This window comes from Heterocephalus glaber, unplaced genomic scaffold (assembly GCF_053883595.1).
Source record: "Heterocephalus glaber isolate CG9 unplaced genomic scaffold, H.glaber_assembly_v1.0 deba00001613, whole genome shotgun sequence".
NCBI lineage: Eukaryota > Metazoa > Chordata > Mammalia > Rodentia > Bathyergidae > Heterocephalus > Heterocephalus glaber.
In genome coordinates this window covers 6,228,873-6,251,342 of record NW_028258384.1, presented here as the reverse complement: position 1 = coordinate 6,251,342, position 22,470 = coordinate 6,228,873, and the positions used below count along the sequence as shown (strand labels likewise).

Below are 22,470 nucleotides of genomic sequence, written 5' to 3'. Positions count from 1 at the left end.
CCTCTTCCCACAGAAATCTCTCAAATAGTAGATTCATAGACTCAAGAGTTGTGCTTTCCTCTAGGACAGGAATGAAGGGTCCTGAAGGATCATAGACCTCATCGCAAGTCTATTCTGGGATCAGGCCAGGCCTTTGAGCTTCATGTGTAATCAACATTTGCCTGTAATTTTTCATACTTGTGTTCATAATGTTGTGTTCCTAAATAATTTTTCACTGAGTGACATGCAACATTTTTCTTTCATTTTTGGTGACTCCTTATCTCACCAGAATGAAAGAAAATACACCTGAAGATTATGATCTAATGAAGGAGGCTTGCCAGGCCACTGTTTTGTGCTACTGTTCTTCTGGCTCTAAACACAAATCATTACACAAATTCTATCATTCTTTTCATTTTCTGGGGAAGATCTGCCTCTATTAATTCAAACTCTTTACCTTTCATGGTCACTTTGACTCTGGGGAACAGTCAAAAGTTGCATGATGCCTGATACAGTAAATAAAGTAGTGAAGAATATACACCACAATTTTTAAAAAACTTATATATATATATATATTTATTGGTACATTTTAGGTATAAAATACATTTATATTTATCATTGGGCATTTGTACCAGAACATGATGTATCTTAGTTCTTATTTTTTCTCCTATTACCTGTGCACCCTTCACCCCCTCCACCTTTCCCTATTTACACAGAGTTTGATTCCATTTTTTTCCCATAATTTTTCCTTTCCCTTCTTCCCTTTCCCCTTCCCCTTCCACCATCCCCAAACCCTTGGACCTTTTCTTATTTCAAATTATCAACTATTCATTTTAATCATTTTCATCCTTATTTACACTTTCAATTTCTTACACTAGAGAAACTATTCAGTATTTACATGTGTGTCCTATTTATTTCACTTAAGAGTATGGCCTCATGCACCCATTTAGCTATAAATGTCTCTAGTTTCTCATTCTTTATGGCTGACTAGTACTCCATTTTATAAAAAGAAACACATCTTCTTTATCCAGTTTCCAGTCCTTATGAACAAATCTTCAGTAGCACGGGAGCTAGCACAAAGAATCAACAACTGGGATCTCATCGTATTAAAAAGCTTCTGCACTGCAAGAGAAACTACCAACAGAGCTAAGAGACAACCTACAATGTGGGAAGAAATATTTAGCAGCTGTAGCTCAGACAAAGGTCTACTATCGAGAATATATAAAGAACAGAAAAAAAATCAGATCCCCCAAATTCAAAGACCCAATTCAAAAATGGGCATCTGAAATGAACAGACATTTCTCAGACAAAGAAGTAAAAACAGCAAATAAATTATATGAAAAAATGTTCAACATCACTGGTCATTCAAGAGATGCAGATGAAAACAACACTGAGATTCCACCTCACCCCACAAAGAATGGCTGCTATCAAGAAATCAAACAATAACAAATGCTGGCAAGGGTGTGGAGAGAAAGGAACCCTTCTCCATTGTTGGTGGGAATGTAGATTGGTTCAACCACTGTGGAAATCAGTATGGAGATACCTCAAAGAACTAGGACTACAGGTCCCATTTGACCCAGCTATTCCCCTACTGGGAATCTTTCCCAAAGAATTAAAAGAATCACACCACAGCAATATATGTGCACCTATGTTTATAGCGGCACAGTTTGTAATAGCTAAAGCTTGGAAACAGCCCAAGTGCCCATCGACTGGAAACTGGATAAAGAAGATGTGGTTTTTACACCATAATGTTTTTATGAGCCTGTTTTTTTGTTGGATGGCACTCAAAAGTAGCATTTACCATATTTTGGATCATACCTCATAAAGACATGGGGAAGGACTTCCAGAACTGCTTCAAAGAGTGGCAAAAATGATGGACAGTGGGTGGTATTCTGGTGGAGGTTTGATGACAATGTATCTTTTACTGTAAGAAATTTTTAAAATAAGCAAAAAATATATCTATTCTTTTCTTGAAGTCTGTAGAGTTAAAAAGTATCTAAAAGACTAAAAAATACCCTTTTACCAAATGTTTTCAGGTGTTTCTTAAAGAAAGATTGTAAGATTTTCCTAGGTTAACTTAAAGAACAGGGTGGCATTTTCTTCATAAAATGAGTAGGAAGAAAATAAATATGCCTACTGGTAAATGCAAAGTTTTTGTACATTTTCAGCATAGCATCAATAATACTCAGAAATATTTTAGAAGAAATCAAACATTCATATTTTATCTCTATTTATAACCATTTAATATGAGCAATAGCCCTACTTCCTTTTCAATATGTTAAATAGCATGACTTTGTAATTTTAGACTGAGATATTTCTGCAGATGCCTTTATCAGATACAGAGTGATGCGTCTCATGCATTTTGCAAAGTCCTTCAAATGTCCACATTGCAAAGGCCTAAAAAATCTAACATTCAAAGTCCTGCTCTCATTCTAGCCTGTTGTCTTTTTATAACCTTCCAAAACACCAGTTTTCCGTCATGCCAGCTTTTCCTAGCACACAGTATGCACCTTACTGTGACTCTGTCATTGTCTTTAGATTAAATGTTTTTAAACTCCAGTTTCTCAACTCCATCTTCTCACATTTATGAGTGAGAAAATTATTTAAAGGAGAATTTTAATGACTTCATTTCCTCCTCTAAGGTTTCTTGTCATCCAAAGTGGAACTAGGTCTCTTTTCTTTGAATTATCACATCAAGTGGTTTGTGGCTATATTACAGCCTGATATGTTTTATCCCATCTGATGTTTTTGTTAGATGTCTATAAAATCATTGGATGGTAAACTCCTTGAGAATGAGAAGTCTAGCCTACTCATCTCTGTTTCCTATAATGCTTATAATAGATTTTTACTAAAGTTTATCAGCAGACCTTTAGAACATGTCTGATGAAGGGATAATACAAATGTCCATGCACATATGTAGAACAATTGTTAATTATCCAGTTCTGAATATTTACAATATGACATCTAAATACCATTTAAGTTATAAAATTTAAAAACGTAGAATTGTTAGCTATGATTTTAAACTTTGATACTAGGCACTGAAAAAACTTTTGAAGATCACAAAAGCCACTTTTATGAGAATTTTTCTTTTCAATTTATTGAGATTTGAATTCATATGTTTTTCTTTATAGGCTTGTACCCCCTTCCCCCATTTTTCTCCAACTGAGAAATTTGCTCATCCTTATTAGTCACCTTCCAATGACTACAAATAAGGACTCTTCACACTATTTTATTGAACTGATTAGGAATTCCTACATCATTTCTCAAAAATAATTGCAGCATTTGCTTAAGTGTTCAGGAAGCAAATTGAAAGCTTCAGTAAGATGCGAACATAATAACAACAAAAAAAAACAAACACCCCCTTCACATCAATGGTGGCCCCTCAAGCTCAATGTCCATATAATCTTTTTTTAAAAAGTCAACCAACTAGGCCAGGGATTTAGCTCAGTGGCACTGCACCTGCCTCGCAATCACAAGGTAGTGAGTTCCATCCCTGGTAGAAAAAAAAAGTCAACCAACTAAGCTGGGCATGGTGCACATACCTGTAATCCCAGCACTTGGGAGGCTGAGGCGGGAGGATCACTGTCAGTTCAAGGCCAGCCTGGGCTACATAGTGAGTTCAAGATGAGCCTGAACACAGTAAGACCCTGTCTCAAAAAAAAAAAAAAAAGTCAACCAACTAGAAATTTACCATCTTTATCTGAAAGCCAGGTGCTAAGTCAAAGCATAAAACTAAAAACACACATTGTATTTTTAAAAATCACTTAACTCTTGAAAATATATTTTGAAGCACCTGCTTTATATTATGATCAAAGAAAGTAAAAATGAAACTAAATCACTTTTAAAAGAAATTGTCTCCTTTTCATCGACATGTACCAAAATGCAGTAGCGCATGCTTCTTTGAGGCAATGTGGTATTATTTTTACTTTCTCCGCCATAACATACTTTCTCTGCCATTCTCTGCCTTCATGTGGCAGGAAATGACAAGTCCTTTTCCTATCATAGCCAGGGGACTCACTGAGGACCGAAAATATGTCCAACAGCCACTGGTTCCAAAACCTACAGTCAAGAAAAAATAATAAATTTTCTAATTAAATTTACCTGCCGATTTTCTTGCTTTTATTTCTGATATAGGCCAATTGCCCATCTCTCTATCTCATTGCCCACTCAGAGTATAAGAATGAATTCCTGGGTATCAGTAAGACTACAAAATTAATTTAGGTTAGGATGGGTTTAGAAGTAATTTAGGCATTGGCTCGCTATTAGTTGTTTCTAATTGCCCACAAATGCATGTTGTAAAAAGTTAAAGAAAAGGTGTTTTCAATGCAAAACTGGTGACAATGAATGAAAGATATTTTTTCAATGAATAGCATTACATCCAATATTTGTTTGGCTTTTGATGACATCACTGAAGTGAAAATTTAGCAACTAGCTGCATCATGAGCCTCATTAAGGTGGAGTTCATTGAATCTTCCACCTTTTGTCTTTGTAAAATTTTAACAAGTGTTACTTTGTAAAATTTTAACAAATATTAGAGTAATTACTTTTGCCACTAAGCCATGCCAAATAATTTTAATTCAAATGTTTACTAACTTAAGTATATGTAAAGTGCAAAGAAATGGGAAACATAACTGCTAGTTAGGAAGGTCAATTGTTTCAGTGATTATATCAGTGACAATGTAATTACAAATATGAGAATTCTGACTATTTTTATTTTAAGATGACATCAGATGATAATGGTTTATCATTTGTTTAGTGATTTATTTACCTACTTTCTTACCTTTTAGTCATTTAGACAAGCCTTCATGGATGTGATCAGAGGAAGATTAAAACAAGTACTTAACAATTTTAAGAATAAATTTACCTAAAACTGAGAACTTTTTCCTTCCTAGTTCTTCTTGACATTGGAAACATCACTGATAACACTAATAGTTCAATATTTCAACTTCAAAGTCTTCCATAATTTTTTTCCTTTCTCTTCTCCATTACTGGGTTCATCTGACACTTCCTGAAAAACTGTTCTGATATATCTTGCACTGCTTTACTCCTAGCTCTATCTACCTGACTTACTGAGCTCTTAACAAGGTCTCCAACCTATTTTATTGCCATAACCTACACACCACATCAAGCTACTCATCTGGGAAAAGTGGCCCAAAAAATGAAATGCCTCATATGCATACACACACACACACACACACACACGCACACGCACACACACCATCCTCTACCCTATCAATAACTTGAAGCTTTTAAAACATGATATTACCCACAGTGGTAGTATTTTCTTTAAATGAACTATCAAAAAGCAAAAACTAAATGAGTTTTTCTCTCCTAAACTGTGACTTTAAACATCTACATACTTATTTTTTTTTATTCATCAAGTTTATTGGTACATTTTAGGTATACATTATAATCAGATTCATCATTGGAAATTCATACTTGTACATGGTGTATCTTGGTTCTTGTTTTTTACATACTTATTCTAACTATACTCCTATTGCTCAGGACATTTGGGGAATTTTCTTTTAGAATTACATCCAAAACTTGCATCATATTCTTCAGTAAATTTTTTTAATCTTTCACAGGTATTTGAATTTTTAGAAGCAACAAAATCTATTCATAGCCAAGTCTGGACAATGAAGTTAGAAATCAGACAGAAAAATTTCACTTTTGGACAACAGCAAATTATGGACATACTATTTTAAAATTCATTTTTTGATTGGCTCAAACCAGTTGCAAAGACAATTTCAAAGAAAACTTCAGAATATTTGGTGAAACACAACATCATTGGGCTGAGCACATCGTTTTTCAAAGTGATCACTTCTAAAACTACATTTCTTTAAAAATATAAAACGTGATGCATTTATTTAAATTACTCATCATGAAGGCAAATTGGTATACTGAAGAGTACTATATTGAGAATGAAAAGTCATAAATTCTTATTATGCTTCAGCTATTGAATGTACTTGTGATCATAATTTTTCTGCATCATCATTTCTTCTCTGAAATGAGCAGGTTAAATCACCTAACTTTTAAAGGTAATTCTAGTTCTAGTATTTATGGCTATGCATTGGTAGTAGTGGTTGAGTGCTCTCTGTCTCTCTCTATCTCTCTGTCTGTGTCTGTCTGTCTATCTGTCTCTCTTTCTCTCTCTCTCATCTCTCTCTGTGTCTGTCAAGCTAAAGACTGTGCCTTGATTAGGGCTTTTCATGTCTATTAATAAATGAAAATGCATTTGGATAATTCCAGTTAATTTGAATTTCCTATCACAGCGGTAATACTAATACAGTATCACTAAATACTTTCTGTTAATATGTCCAACAGAAGTCTAGTACTTCATTTGCGACAATAGATACTTACTGTTGACAATAGAAATATGCCACTGGCTGTGTAGGTTACTGCATCTATTATGAATCACTAATATATGACTGTTACCATTGTAATATGCATTGGGCAGGTGCCTGATTTTTTTTCTATTTTTCTCCTTGAGCTATCAACTGTACTCAGCCTGGTTACTATAGGGAAATGGCTCATGCAGTTTTGATCAGAGAGTCTTTTCCTTTTAAGAGAAAATACATCTAGAAAGAAAGTGGCTTCAGAGTAGCTTGTAGACTTCCATAAACCCTTATATTAATTACACAAGTTAAACATGCATATTTCATATACATAGGATAAGTGGAGTAAAGGATTTTTATTTGGTTATTTAAAACACTGACTTCCTGGTTAGGGATGCAACCTAATGTCACCATGGTTAATGTCATTTTCCCTCATGTTTAAGTGATCTATAAGTCAGTATGCTCATAAATCTTAAACTGGGCTGAAGAAGCAGATGTGTTTTCTAACAATGATTAGAAATCTAGGCTGGCATTTGGGTAACACACTTTTAAAAACAAGCATCCAGGAAAAAGAAGTTCAAAAAACATTGTAAATACTTCCCACTGTGAAACTTCCTTCTTCTAAATCTGTCCCCAACTGGAGACTTACCAATTAATAACTAAAAATTTGCCTAACATTCATATAGTTTACCTACATCTACTATCATTTTCATTCTCAACAAATGGCATTCCTTTCATCACTACACACATACTACTCTATTGTATGTATGCAAATTGGCCAATATATACTGGATGAGATATGTACACCCGAAATGTTAAACATTGAAACCATTTATATAATCTGTGCCTAGACTTATATTCAAAATGGAAATAAAGGCTGTGTACCCTGGTTTTCTATTTCCCTTATGAAGCCTAAAACGTAAATTAAAAAGCTCATTGCAAAAAGTCCAGTAGTAGGGTAAGATGAGTGAAGCACTTTCCTTGTATACAACAAGACTTAAAGGGTTGTCAAAAACCTCAATAACAAAAATAAGTAGTATTGAGATGCAATATTCTCACCAAATCAAAATTAATCCAAATATCCATTATTATCACATATCAAAATAATAAAGTTAAGATCATTATGTCTAATTTTTCTTTTTTGCCTCAGGCTCCAATATGATGCAATAGGGCATTATTTTAAAATGCCATATTTTACCAAATACTCCTGAAATCATAGTCTTTCATGTTTTGTAAGATTGCATGTCTTGACTACTAAAACTTGGCTATTACTTGGTTATCTACTCAGTGGACCAGCAAATGTGTAACAGTGGCTAGTGGAGTCTCTCAATATCTGTCCATGGACCACATGATGAAAGAGTTTTCTTTCAGAAAGGATACTGGAATAGAAGTGAAGACTATATTTAAGTATGTACTGTTTTTTTCCAAGGCTGATGGAACTTGTTAACCAGAGCAGTCGGGTCTCCTAAGAAAGCAGTAGAGAATCTGGCTGAATTAATTGATTAATGCCTGAAAGAACATAGAGAAGCAGTGATCAAGAGCAGAATAGAGAAGATTCTCACAAAGGGCTAGGAAATTTCAGAAGGTAGATTCTATTACTCCCCCCAAGAAATGAATTGTTATCAGCAAAGGAGTGTATAGAGAAAATTATACTAGTCCTTAGTGTTGCAAAAAGTGAATAAGTAGAAATGATTTTACTCTCCAACATTTATTTTTTTTTACCTGAAAAAGTTTGGGACATGTGAGAGAGGGTAGGAATGTCAGTGGCAAGGTTTACAAGTCACTCTGTGATCACAGGGAGCTCTTAACCATGGTGAGTTATCCTAGAAATATCCCACAGGCTCTAGTCACAACACAATTGAAGAGTAGAAGATTTCATTTTCTCACTCAGCAATATTTTCTGAGTAGTCATACCCATAGCTGTTTCACTGCATAATACACACGAAAAAAGACATTGCTGGTCTTTGGTTATTAACACAGCTGTTTCTAGGAGGTAAACTGATTTCTATGCAAAGTTGCGTTAAATATGCTCTGGCAATGCTTGTAGATAACTTCCTGGGGGGGGGGGTGATTTAAGAGTACCAAAAATGACACTCCACGTCTCCCTGATCACTTTACTTAATGATCTCTTGCTCAGGCTTGTTAACTTGGCTGAAATATTTCATTACAAATTCAGTCCTTTTAAGGCACTATATCTCCAGGAATCTCCTAATAAGATGAATATACTACAAAAAGGAATCACACTTTAGCCTACCACTGTAATCAGTTAGAAAGAGCTAGATTTCACTTTACAAAGCCAAGGAGATGAAATATAAAGACAAATGAAAGAAGGAATTAGGGTCCGGGATGTAGCTCAGTGGCAAACACAAGGTCCTGAGTTTGACCCCCAGTACAAAAAAAAAATTAAAATTAAAATAAAGAAAAGAAAAAGAAAGAAAGAAGGAATTAAAGGAACATAGAAGGACACAGTCTTAGGTGTGGCCACCTATGAAGGCACATTGCATTATAACTGCTGGGAAAAATCCTACAAAGGGGAGGAGAAGGGAAGAAAGAGTTAATAGCTCCCACCCACTCACTGAAATGGGCTTCAAGTTAGTCCACTCAACATGTTTCTCATTTGCAAGCTCTTCCTTTCTAAGAGACTTGAATTCAAGTGCCAGCTTCACTTTCAAATGTGTAATCTTGAAACAGTTGTTTGGTTTGCTTCTCCCTACACTCACCTCTGCCCTTTTCTCCTCCACCTGATCTCACCTCTTCAATTTATTTATCTTGGAAAATGAAAAAATAAATAGTGCCTACTCTCGGGTATATCATTAATGTTCCATGAGATATCTCAAGTAAAATCCATCAAGACTGGGCTTGCACATAAGAGGTGCTCAATACATATTATTTGTCCCATTTTTCTTGCCTCTGGCACCCATAAATAAGATACTAGACACACAGAAACTTCTCAATGAATGCTTTAAAAAGACACAAGGAAACAAAAATAATGGTGAAAATAAAATAAAGCTGCTTTTAAATTAATTTGTATTTGAAAGAGAGAAACAATGTGGGAGAAACAGATCTGAGAAGAAATGTGTAAACAAAATGTATTCTCAGAAGCTCCAGAATCCAAAGTCATCTGTCATGACGACTCAAAAAGAAAGCCTAGGCAAGAAATTACAAACTTACACATTCTGATCCTTGTTGATAGTTAGTTATGTGTAAAAACAGTAGAACTGCTCAAACACCTTCTGAGTGGAGCCGGTAAAGGAAGACAAAATAAATTAATAATCTGCATTGACAGGGCTTAGTGACTGAGTGGGGTCACAGATTAATTATAAGCACCAGATAAATCCAGCTGGATGGAAACAGATTTGATTGAAATGGTGAATATTCTTATGTGCTTTTTTGCAATAATTACATTATATTTTTATGAGAATAGTTAAGCAAGATACGAAATAATGTATTCTGCTTTGGGGGGTCACTTTGTTTTCTATAGAACGGTAATATATCTAAAATATTCTGATTTATTTGCTATCACTTTTCATCTCCTGAGACAGGTCACACAAGCTGAGAAAACAGGGTGCATGGGAAACATCATTAATTAATCAGAGATATAGGATATGTATCTTCTAGTCTTGGACTTATCACCGATTTGTAGTGTGACTTTAGGAATGTCCTTTCTATCTCTGGGCTTCAATCTTTTATACAAAAATAAGCAACTTGGATTAGATTATCCTTAAGATTATTTCGAGGTCTGACAGTTTGAGACTAATAGAATGTTTGATTCTACAGATAGGGCCAATTTTACATAAAAGTTGGGAATGATATGAAGAAACCCTGTGTCCTTTCCTCTCAAAACTTTACCATCTGAGGTCTGGCTGAGAATCTGCACATCACAACCCTTAGAGCCTGGACTCCACATACAATCCAAGACCCATAGCTTTAACTAGCCTTTCTTAATTCACATCTACTTGTTCTTGTCATGAACTATTCCCCATCAAAACATCCCTTAGGACTAGAGGCTATGTTTAAACTCAAAACCAGTGTAATGTGATAAATGGATTTAAGCTAATGAATTATTGATAGAACTATAAGATATTATCCAAAGCCTTCACAGGGAGCACTTAAGCATTTTCTCATCAGCTTTCTTTAAATAATTCACCGACACCATTGTAAATCCAGATAAAAAAGAGTACATTATCATGGAAGGAGAATAAGTAAGAGGATATAGACATCTTGAACCCCTCACATTATATACTGAAGCCTCTTCACCAGCCTATACATGGAATAAATCAGTAAATTCAGTCAGCACATATATATTAAGCACCTAGAAAAACATGCAGTTTCCATTGATAAGCCTGATGAAGACATTGATAATTATTCAGTGAGATTTATAATAACTTCTCATTTGTTAAAACTTATTGAGCATTTTAAATAAAAAATAGGCCTTGTCAGCATTAAATCATTGTAATAATCTATGAATCTCTATTTATGATCTAGCTTTTACCAACCAGATAATTGAGTTCCAGGAAAAGTACAGGACACATCCTGAGTTACAAAGCAAATTAATGACAGACCTAGGACTAGAACCTAAGTTTCGATTCAAAGTTCCTATGTTCTTTTATCTATACCACATTTTCTTCCCACTATGCTTTCTGTAATGAGCATGTAGATTTGTCTCATTTCCTCACTGTAGTCAAAGTATTTAAATGTAAGCTTCGTGTTGTTAGATGCTGTACATTTGCTAAATCAAGTACTAGATACAAATCACCAGAGACAAGTGTTCCTTTTGTTTTCTTTCTGCAATGGCATGGAAATATTCTTTACTATTTGCAGAAGAAACCACCATTTATTTTTTTCATCTGTCTTCCTAACTTCCCCACCTCATATAGAAATAAAAATGTACAAACACTATTTACATTATATGCAATCATTTCAACTGACACTGAAGATTGGAAATAAGAAAGTAACTAAATGAGACAATTTTTCCCTCTCTGACTCATTCCTGTTGCTACAATTTGCTAAACTATCAAGCTAGAATGGAGGAATGGAGTGATGAGTAAGACCTTGTTATAAATTAAGTCACCATGTTAGATGTCACAAGAGATAAAAAAAAATGGCATGGCCCTTTCACTCTAAATTTAGCAAAGATCTAACAGACAAACTGATAAATTAAGAGGTACAATGGTAAGCCACACGGAAAGTTTCCATATATTTAGGATATAGACCCAAAATAGACCTTAAGTTACTTGGGTTATTACATACACCATTTTTTATTAAATTCTTTTATTGGTACATTGTAGGTATACAACACAATTACATTTCTCATTGGGAATTGTACCTTTAAGCAGTGATGTCACTGACCCATAAAATTCATGCTTCTCTTTTGTATTTATTCTGCTGCAGAACTTCTGTTTTACTCTTCATAAACATTTCAAGCTGCGTACTTCACCAAGGATAATGCTACTATGTGCTGAAGGAAATTTGTCAGATGAAAGACAGATGAAACTCAGTTTTCCCAATGTGTTTTCAATTCAATAGCCCATAGTATTCTACAAATTGTACAGAGAAACTCTGATGAATGAAATGTAAAGTACCTGTTCAACATCAGCATGATGATCCATACCCTCGAAAGAGAAGAATATTCAATTACAATATTTTCACAGATAAAAAAATGAGAAAGTTTGTTTTCTTGTGCACATTTATATCTCTAGTCAGCTCCAAAGGATCAGGACTGAAAGTTCAAGCTTGTGGGTTAATGTTTCTAAAAGCATAATTTATAACAAAGTTCATAAATGTATGTCCCAAGATTTTTTTTCCATTCCTGTTGGACAGGAAACATAAATATGGGGGGTTAGGTGTGTGGACAACAGGAGAATCTGATCAAGAATAATCAGAATTATCTGGCAAAACACTGACCTAAAACCTTGGTCTTGTATTGGTGTTGTTTAATTCAGAATTCTGAGCTGACTGAATTAGATGGTTACTAGTCTACAATTTACTAGTCTGTAATTTACTAGTCTAAAATTTAAGAAATGTGAGATACATTCCAGTTAATTCTCTCTGCAACATAGTCATAGACTGTGCTATGAATCTGAGACTGGCATAATACAAGTGCAAGTTCTTGGTAATAAGGAAAAAGTTCACTAACAAACGTTAAGTACAGCTCTACCATTCCTTCTAGTGGTTAACATTTAGCATTGGTTTTGTATATGAACTATCCCATGCTGTTTCCACAAATTCTGATAAACCATTTCCTGTATAATGAATTTAGAAGGTCAGAAAACAAGTACATAAATAAATAAAACCATTCCATTAGACCTCTTTAGGATTGCCTCTAAGTACATTTTTTCTGAACCCTTTCTTTGTATTGATTTTTACTTGCACCTAAAATCAGGATATTTTTCTAATTTCTGACAGAGCCCTATATCTATAGTTCAGTTCTTTTACTTTTAAACCCTAGTGTGTCATAGACTAGATTAGAGGTAAGAAAGTAAACCTTTTTTATAATCTCTAATATGCTATCTTTTATATATCACATAAATTTAAGTACAGATGAGTTAGTGACTCTTTAAGGCAAGAAGTGTCATGAAATTATGGAACTTCCAAGGCCCTTTTTTATAGTCATATTTAGTGGATAGTGTTTTATTCTTCCTAAGCAAATAAGATCTATGAGGACAACAATTATATTTTCTATGCCTCTTGTTGTTACCTATATCACACTAGAAACAGTAATTGTACGATAAAGATTAGTTGAAAAGAATTAGTGTTTCAATTATGCTTTTTATAATTCCATTTTGTAAATTAATTCTCCCCTATTTCATATGTTTTTGTATGTTTTATATGTTTTATCCACTCCTCCCCCACTTTCTCCCCCACCTAGTTCTAATAAAAGAAAAGTCTATTTTGAAATTGGTACACTTTGACTCATTTTATTACAAACTCTCTTACTCAAATGGAAAGGCTCAAGCATGACAGTGAGTTGTGTCTTTTTCATACAGAGACAGCATCACAAGATGGAAAGAGCTTTGACAATCAACATAACTGAGTTTGAAACTCTACTAAATATATCTAGCATTTTGTATGTTAAGCACGCTTCAATAAATGTGGATTTTAAACTGAACCAAGGCACTAGTATAACATTGGGCAAGGCTTTAAGATTTTTAACATTAGTTTCTTTATCTGTAAAATAGGCAAAATAATAGAGTTGTCAAAATGTAAGATGTCTTGTCTAATGATTAGTGCAGCATAAGTGTATAATAAATAAGAATCATAATTATTTTTATTGATTGACTACTCAAGACCAAAGTTAGAGCCAGTGGTAATAGGCTGTAAAGACCTGTTAAATCCCAGCTATTAAATAGCTACTTAGATACTTAACAACTTTTTTTGGAGCAATTACTAGGTAGATACTTGATTTGGAAAAGGGTATAAGTTTTATAGAAAAAAAAAATCACCAGCTCAGGGACTGCCTGAATCTGATGCTGATCTTGAGTTGATAGAAAGACTTTGGCTGTGCTTTGAAGCTTGTATCTAGAGCTGTGAGGAGGCTCTGAAAGGTCCTGGGTATACCTCCAAAATCCTAAATCACGTTGGAAAACTTTTCTTTTAGCTAAAGAAAACATTGAATTCCTTGAGCTGCAGGAATACAAGAAGACAAAAAAAAAAAACCCTAAAATTTCCAAGAAGAAATGAAATCAGTATGCTTAGAAGTAAGATTAACAAACCAAATATAACCTATATTTCAAAATGAAGTTTCCAAACCTAAATATAACTCCACCTCCAAAACAGGGCTAGGTGCAATTAAAAATCTACTTTGCAAACAAATTTTAGATATAAAATAAAATCTTTTGAATTACTGTATTACATTTTTACAATAAAAGATAATGAACTGATCACCACTTGTTTGAAGTGTTTCATATTCTTTGATCCAACTGTGAAAAGTGGCTTAATGCTTGCAAATTTACTAAAACAGAGTGACATACAGTCTTTAGAGGGGAATGTATCAGGATGATACACCATCATCTTTGATTTTTATGTGTCCAAAATGTTTCAAAGTTCCTATACATGTCATTAAATGAAAAGGGTAGGAGAAAGAGTGCATCTGAGTCTAGAATGTTCATTCATCCCACATAATGGAGATGTAACAGCATTTGGAGAGAAACCAGCATGATTAACCATCTTGCCCATATTCTCCAGGTACTAGTTTAGCCTGGAGTTTTTACTTTGGCCATACAGGTTTGGCACCAGTCCCACTCAGAGAGTAAGTTTTAACCCAGGTAATCAATCTTAATATCTCTTCCCCATTGGACTATGTCACAAAGTTTTTCAAATTTAATGATTCTCAGAAGTCAGAGTTTTAAATTTCCTGAATGATTTTTCTCCTAGCAAAGACCTAAACAGACCCACAGATGATGTCTCAATGTGGAATTCTTACTACTGTAACTCAGAACCAAGAATGGTTATTAACAAGTAATTCTACATAAAATATGATCCAAATCATAATCTGTATTCTGAAAAAATAGCCTTGTTCTCTTTGAAGGTTGTAAAATGTCCTTGTAGCATTTTGTTTAATAAAATGTCATGGTTCAAAACTGAGGGAATTTTACACTATCCTCCATGATCAGAGGGAACTTTTAGCAAGATGGCCAGAGCAAACAGTAGCCCAAATTCCAAGATAATTTAAAATCTAAATTTAATCTCCCTAATAATCCCACGTGGTTATTGAGACTGGCTATTTCACAGTATAACCTGTCATATTGATACTCTGTTTCAGCTAGGTAGCTATTTCTTTTTAGTTTTGGAAATTTTTTGGATGTCATTGAGTTGCAGAGGGAAAAGCATTGTTCTAACAGATGTCGTGATATAGACTGTGCCTGCTTTTGATAACAAAACCAGACACTTTTGTGATTAATGTTTCTTCCTCACAGAGACTAATGCTAGGTCAAATGACTGAACTTTTACTAGATCGTTTGTTTTTGAAACATTAAAATCAGTACCCACTTAGATTTGACCCTAGCTTCCTCTGAAGAGAGAGATATCTTTCTACCTTCAGAATAAGATGTTAAAATTAAGGGGGGGAAAAGGTAACAGCACAAACAAAAACAAATCCAATCAAAACTAGACCCAAGAAGGCAGGATATGGTAATGTAGGGAAAAATTCAAATAAATGTATCTTTCGAAGATTAAATGAGTAAAAACTTTGATGTTAGAATTAATAGGGGCCACGAAAATATAGTGTCTGTTTTTATGAAATCCCCTTTATGTTCTTTTGCCTCTCTTAACTTAATTTAGTGACAGTATTTAATTGTAAAAACATATCTGATAAATAATAAAGTGATGTATTTTCTGCATGCTACTCATTTTTCAGCACACTATTTGGTTAAACACTCAAACTGGATGCCCAAGATAATACACTTTTAGTTTTGAAAAACCAATTAAAAAATCACCTAGCATCACCTAAAGAAAACCAAATACTCCAAATAGTAAATTGTTGTCATTATTGTTACCTTATAATTAAATTCTAAGAGTTATTATACCACATAAAAATAAGTCAGTTGCTCATAAGGAGTATCTAGTAACACAAAATTAGCTTATAAGAAATACTTGAATCTAAACTTCAAAGTAAAGCTTAAAGGAATTTTAACTAGATAACTTCATAAAATTGTAAAAATATTAAAGTCTGTTATCTGTTCCTGAGGATGGGGAGAAAATCTTGTTATTGTCTACCAAAAGCAGTGTGGCATTGAATAATACCTTTTGGAAGAAATAGGTATATTGCCATTAAGTAATTAAGGAATTGAAAGGCTTTTGACTTGAGAGTAGTGATTTGCATACATTTTAGATCACCAGTGAGATAATAATTATGCTGTACCAGTTGCAAATAAGCCTGAATTGGCAGTTCAGTTTCCCACTCTGCGCACAACTCGTGCTTCTACACGACCCACATAGCTGATCATGGCAATAATTTCAACTTAGGTTTCCTCACTTGATAATTAAAGATAGTAAAGTTCCTAACCCATATCCAAGTTTCCAGAGTACGTACAGGCTTGATTTTGGTTATATCTTTCACTTTTTAATATTTTCAGGCCCTCTATCTACATCTTGACTCCTGGCTGATGCAAATGCTGCTATTGCTGCAAATAAAAATGACTGAACTCCATTCTCTTCTCCTGCTTATCTTTGAAAGACTATACCAAAAAAAAATCCACTTTAATTTTCAGACCCCAAATAGCACCTTGATATATGATAAACATTAATGATTGCCAATGCAGTAATTATTGCAACCTTTTTGGGATTCAATTACTGTAATTACTTAGATTTTTCACACTTTATCCTCACCCAATCTGCTTCATATTTCTATTTCAGCCAGGTAGATATCTTGAAAGCTTGACTCCTTTCTCAAATGTGGAATCCCCTGTATCTCAGGACTTCTGGAGTAGTCTCTTTTATCTTATTGGAGAATTCTCTCCACTGGCACTAGATATAGCACAGAAGCTTCCATTGTCCAACTAGGTCTAAGTTGACGTTGCATTACAACATTTAGTACTGATTTGCATTTTGAGATTTTTTTCCCCTATGAGCATAGTAGGAATAATTATTTCTTATTTTTATAAGAAAACAGTGGTAGAGCTCAGAACATTAAGGCTTGCTACAATATTGGAGCCCTTGAAAAAAGCCTGAAGTGTGGCTGGTATTGAGAGGTACTTGAGTTATTTCCAAACATTATCTTTTAATATTTTCTTAGTTCTTATTTTTTTCCCCATTACCTATGCACCCTTCACCCCCACCACCCTTCCCTATTTACATAGACTTTGTTTCCATTTTTTTCTTCCTCATAATTTTTCCTTTCCTTTCTTCCCTTTCCCCTTCCCCTCCCACCACCCCTCTTAATCCACAGTCTTGTTAGGCAGCAGGATGAAGTGAAACAAGCACTGGACTAGGCATCAAGAGACCTAAGTTCTAATCTTTTCTTTGTCAGTGACTCACAGACATATATGTTCTATAATTTCAAGGGCCTAAGCCTCAGAATTTGCAACTGTAAAGTGAAAACTGTTAATCTATTTTAATATCCAAAGCATAAAAGAGTCTCCGATATTTGTCATTGTTTCTTCAAGTGACAGGATTAGAATGTGTTTTCTGATAGATTTTTATTCTCTTCCTAGTTATCTGGAGACCGATTCTTGAGAAATGAGCATTAAAAAGAAAACATTGGGGAGATAATTTTAATGGGAAAGGTAAATAGGATCATCTGTGGTCTCTCTTTTCAGGGTTGGGTGGAAAACAGGAAAAGGAGTTAAATTTCCTTTCTGCTTCTGGGTATCTGGTGATAAAAGTGTCTGAGAGAGAAAGAAAGCATGCTTCTTTCTCCTCTTTGTGTCAGTTACCTAGTAAATAATGGAATATTTAAGCGCATTCCTGATGGTCTTTTGGTGAAGTTTAGTGAAGTGTTTTTCTGTTGTTGTCTTTTTTTCCACAACACCCCATTTTGGGTTTAATTCCCTTTGCAGTATTCAGCATGACAATACAGTGGTGCTAGCAGAATAGATAAAGCAGATGTACTTCTTATAGAAATATTATGTAGCAAGTTAGGTCAGTACACGTGTTCCCAAGCGCAAAGAATATATGCTATCATTAAAAATGTATCCTGTGTTAAAACTTCTTGGAAGGTGGATTTCACATGATACAAATATTTGCCAGTATGGCTGGTAAAATCTTTGTCTGAGGTAATGAAGCTAAATCCCATTCCTAAAACTAATACCATTTCCCACATACCTGAGATTTACAGCAGTTAGAGGAAAGAAATGCTCCTTGCTGAATGACCCAAGCTTTCTAGAACACTTAGTTCTGTTATTTCAATAAAAATTATAACATTCTCATCCCTGGAGAGATTAAAGTAGTATAAAATAAAGTCCATACACATCTCTGTTGACTGTAAAGGAGTAGTAAACTTATTTGAGATTTAATTCTTGAACAAGTTGTACCACTCTTTTCTCATTCCTGCATTTATCTCAAATGCAAATCCATCTTTTAATTTTTAAATTTTATTAGTACATGTTTGTAATGCATAATGACTATGAGTTGATATGTGTGCAGAACACATCTTAATTCTTTTTACTTCCCTATCCCCGTATCTTTCCTTTTTGTAATCTCCGAATGTAGCTCTTAGCAGTTACTTGCTGTTGATAGACATAAAGTTAGAAAGCACCTTTCTAAATATTTCATCATTGAATCCAAACAAGGAATAACATGCAAAGCAGAAAACAATTTTACTTACATTTTATCCAAAATAAGTTACATCATTTAAATTTACCTGAAATGTGAACTTAATCCAAGTTAATTTTATACATGGTTAATATTTTAATGTTCTGATTACTTCTGTGGATAGATACACCTTATATATGAGAACAGAGTAACTGTTATCTTCCTTATTTACCCTTTCTCTCATTATAAACATTTTTTTGTGGGGAAGCAAAATCTTGAAAATGACCATTAATTACAACAATTTGCTTTTTTACAGGCTAAATATGTAACTTAGACAAGCAGAGAAGAGAAAGCATTCATTTTGCTAAAGGTCCTGAGATGTTATGGAAATCATATTAAAAATCACAGGTCATTTTCAAAAGTATATAAAATTAACCAGTTAATCATTTGGTAGACAAAAAATATTGTCTCCAAAGGATTATATCAGAGTAGATAAAAATCACACTGCCTGATAATGCAAACAATTGCACCTAAAACCAAATAAGTTAAATTACCAATTTTCACAGGCATATTTTATGCAATATAAATTAAGGTAAACATATTACAAAAAACTCTCTCCATTTCAAACTTAGATTTCTCCAAGTTCAAAGTTATTTCTCCCCTCCAACCTCAGACAACCAATGTATAATTATTTTTGTTTCTGCAAATACCAAGGAAATGACATGTGGGGATTGTCCATGTTCATCATATCCATAACATCCTTAGGTCTGTCAGGATATCCAGTACCTCCTATGAAGAGTACAATTCTAGATATCACAGATGAAGGACACGGCTGATAGCTAATTAGGCATTAAAAATTGGAGCCTACCGTTTCAGTTTCTGTTTTCTTCAGAGATCGCCAAAGAACTCACTGACAGCCACTCCAACAAGGATGCTACTGATCTGTACATCAATTTTGGCTCCTTGTTCTGAGAACAACCAATCCAATCCTCCTTCACTACCAAAACCAAAAAAGTAAAGAAAGAAAGGAAGGAAGAAAGAAATTCAAGAGGAAGGAAGAAAAAAAGAGTTTTAAAAAAAGGCAAATAAAAGCAAGCCAAAAGAAAAATGAAAGTAAACAAATAAAATTAAAAATTTCAGGATTACTTAACTACTACCATGGTAGCGAGATGTCTGAGTGAAATATGCAAGCTACTCTGGGCACACTGAACATTTCTGTTTTCCATGGCGCAGCAGGAAAATCAATCTCTCTCTCTCTCTCTCTCTCTCTCTCTCTCTCTCTCTCTCTCTCTCTCTCTCTCTCCTCTCTTCTCTCTCTTCTTCCTCTCTGGTTAATGATGCATGGCTATGCTAAGGGCCGTACACAGAGCTTGCAAAGGCTCACACTAGCAGAATAAACCCTCCTTTCTATTTATAGGGCCATAGTGCATTGTCCTCCAATTCTGTGGTTGCATTCAACTTTGAGTTTGTGAAAACACACAGACTGTTTGTAGAGACTTTGAGGAAGTTAGATGCCCTCTCCTCCTTTCCATACGTAGTGTAGCAGTGCAGTATTCAGTACAATTCTTCCTCACAGCTCCTCAGCTGTGACCCAGTACCAAAGTGGGAACATCTCTATGGGAGGATAATGCCTAAGTAGTTCTCAATATGTCAGTGGGAATGACTTCTGTCTAGGGTATTCTTGGATGCACAAATCTCTGAAATCCTAACATTTAAATGAATGTCCCACCCCTTAGAGGAATGAGGAATTACAATCTTCCTTCTGCTTCCTATCCACCCATTATTTGCTGCTGTGAGGGTCCCTGTGACCAGGAAGCTCATGTAAGCCCTGGTTTTCTCTTAGCTGTTGGGGAAGATGGATGAAAATAGGTTGGCTTCCTATAGTACACACTCATAGCCTCAGACTGTTGAAGATGGTGTTCTGAGGAATCCCTAGGCCCAGGAGTCCCAGAGCCCAGTGCCACTCTATATTAGGCACATGATACCACTGATTTCTGTCATGACAAGGAGATGAAGAGAGGGCAATTGCCAGAACTTAAAAAGTACCTCCAAATCAGAGCAAGGAAACTGTGCGCAAAGGCCATAGGAGAAAGAAGTATGTTAGTGTACGTCTAGACTTATGCTAGAACATATCTCTGTGATACATTACAGGGAGTACCTGGAGAGTCCTTGCCTCAGAATACTTCTTCCATTATGCCTGAGAAACAGGTCTTTTTGAAATAAGAATTTGTGACATCTTGATTTTAAAATCTTCATGTTCCTAGGAATATACTTACTTAAAAACCTTAGTGTGAGTGTTTATGAGGAGAATGGAGCTAGTAGATGTTCGAAATAGGATGTATTTTGCGAATACTTAAAATGTTTTAAGCAAAAAAAAGTAGAGTATTATTAGGAAATGAGCTGAGAGATTAGCAAATGAAAATATATTCTTTGTAGATCATGATGCCAGTTTATTTACCATTGTTATTCTCTAATAATTTTTGTTATGAAAAATTATTCTTTCACAGAATGGTTTTTATATTTTCTTTATTAATATCTGCAGGTGTTATATTAAAATTTTAAAAATATGATATACTGGAAAGCTGGAGACATGTCAGGCTTGGAAAATCAAACTGCCAAAAGCAAGCTTAATGATTTTTTTCTAGGCTTGCTATAAACATAGTGTTTATAGCAGCACAATTAACAATAGCTAAATCTTGGAAGGAGACTTTATGTCCATCAATATACAAATGGATAGAAAAGATGTGGCACCTATACATAATGAAATATTACTCAGCTATAAAGAAGGATAAATCTGAGACATTTGTAGGAAAATGGATGTACCTTGAAAACATAATGTTCAGTGAAATAAACCAGATACACAAGCTTAAATACTATATGGTTCATCTGTTCATATGAGAAACCCAAAGTACAAATAAAGTAAAGAGCAAAATAAAAAAATATTAAAAAGAAACAGGGAGATAGATCTTTTGCAAATGGGAAGGAGATCAAGAGACTGGGGGGGGACATAAAAAGATTTAAGATAAGTCATGTATATGTACCAACCACCCACAATGAATGTAATCACTATCTGTTGCAAACATGAACTAAAAAAAATAAAATAGGGGAAGTGGACCTAGAGACAGAAAGAGGGAAGAAAATGAGGAGGGAAAATGCAGTAAAAAGAATCAAGATACTGAATGTTAAGTGTGTGTACCTATTCCCTAAGATGAATATAAACAACATGTACTGCAATCATGTACTAATAATAGAAATTTAAAAAGAGAGAGTTTGCCCTTTAGGTGAGGAAAAGTATAAGAAAAACAGAATAAATGAATCTAAATTTGAATTGGGCCTCTATGTTGACCTTTAATTTGTCTTTTTATTCCACCCTCAAAGGCCTAGGAGACAACATATATAATACTTTAAGTTAATTTTGTGATTTTCATTTTGATGTAACTATGATTTACTGTGATATTCTCTCCTCCAATAGTATTAGCTCCATCCAACAAACATCTATTGAATGTCTGCTAAATGCAGATGTGAATCAAATACAGCTGAAGAAGGACAAATGAGGGACAAAGAATAGAAGGGATCTGATAGCTAAGGAAAGCATGCCAGCTTCCAGTAACTTTTTACAATCTAGTAAGAAAAAGATAAAATATTATTCAATTTAATGCAATTTCTCAAGTATAAGACAACACATAGATGATAATCTAAAAATATCATATCTACTGTTGCAAAATTTCAAAGATGCCAGAGATCCTAGAAGCCTAGAGTAAGGGATAGAGTTTCAGCATGGTTGTCGGGAAAGTCATCCAATTGGATAGTTTGGGATGACCTATTAAGAATGGCAGAAAAAGAAAAAGAATGGCAGAATTTTGATAAGTAAAGAACAGAAAGACATTATTTGGACTTCTTAAAATTCATAATTCTTGTTATTTTGTGCCACTTATCTCTTGGTATCTTCATTTTCCTCATGCCTGCTTTG

General features: G+C 34.3%; 1 protein-coding gene across 1 annotated transcript in view; it reads right to left on the bottom strand.

The window, feature by feature from the left end:
* The window catches only part of Gpr174 (G protein-coupled receptor 174), a 40,728-nt gene extending 20,996 nt beyond the window's left edge, over positions 1-19,732 (bottom strand). Inside the window, exons 1-2 of the mRNA XM_087196610.1 lie at positions 19,369-19,732; positions 3,519-3,623 (exon numbers count right to left, since the gene is read on the bottom strand). The gene's annotated coding sequence lies outside the window, so the exon portion shown is untranslated. The remainder of the gene's footprint in view (positions 1-3,518; positions 3,624-19,368) is intronic.
* Between the last annotated feature and the right edge of the window lie 2,738 nt (positions 19,733-22,470).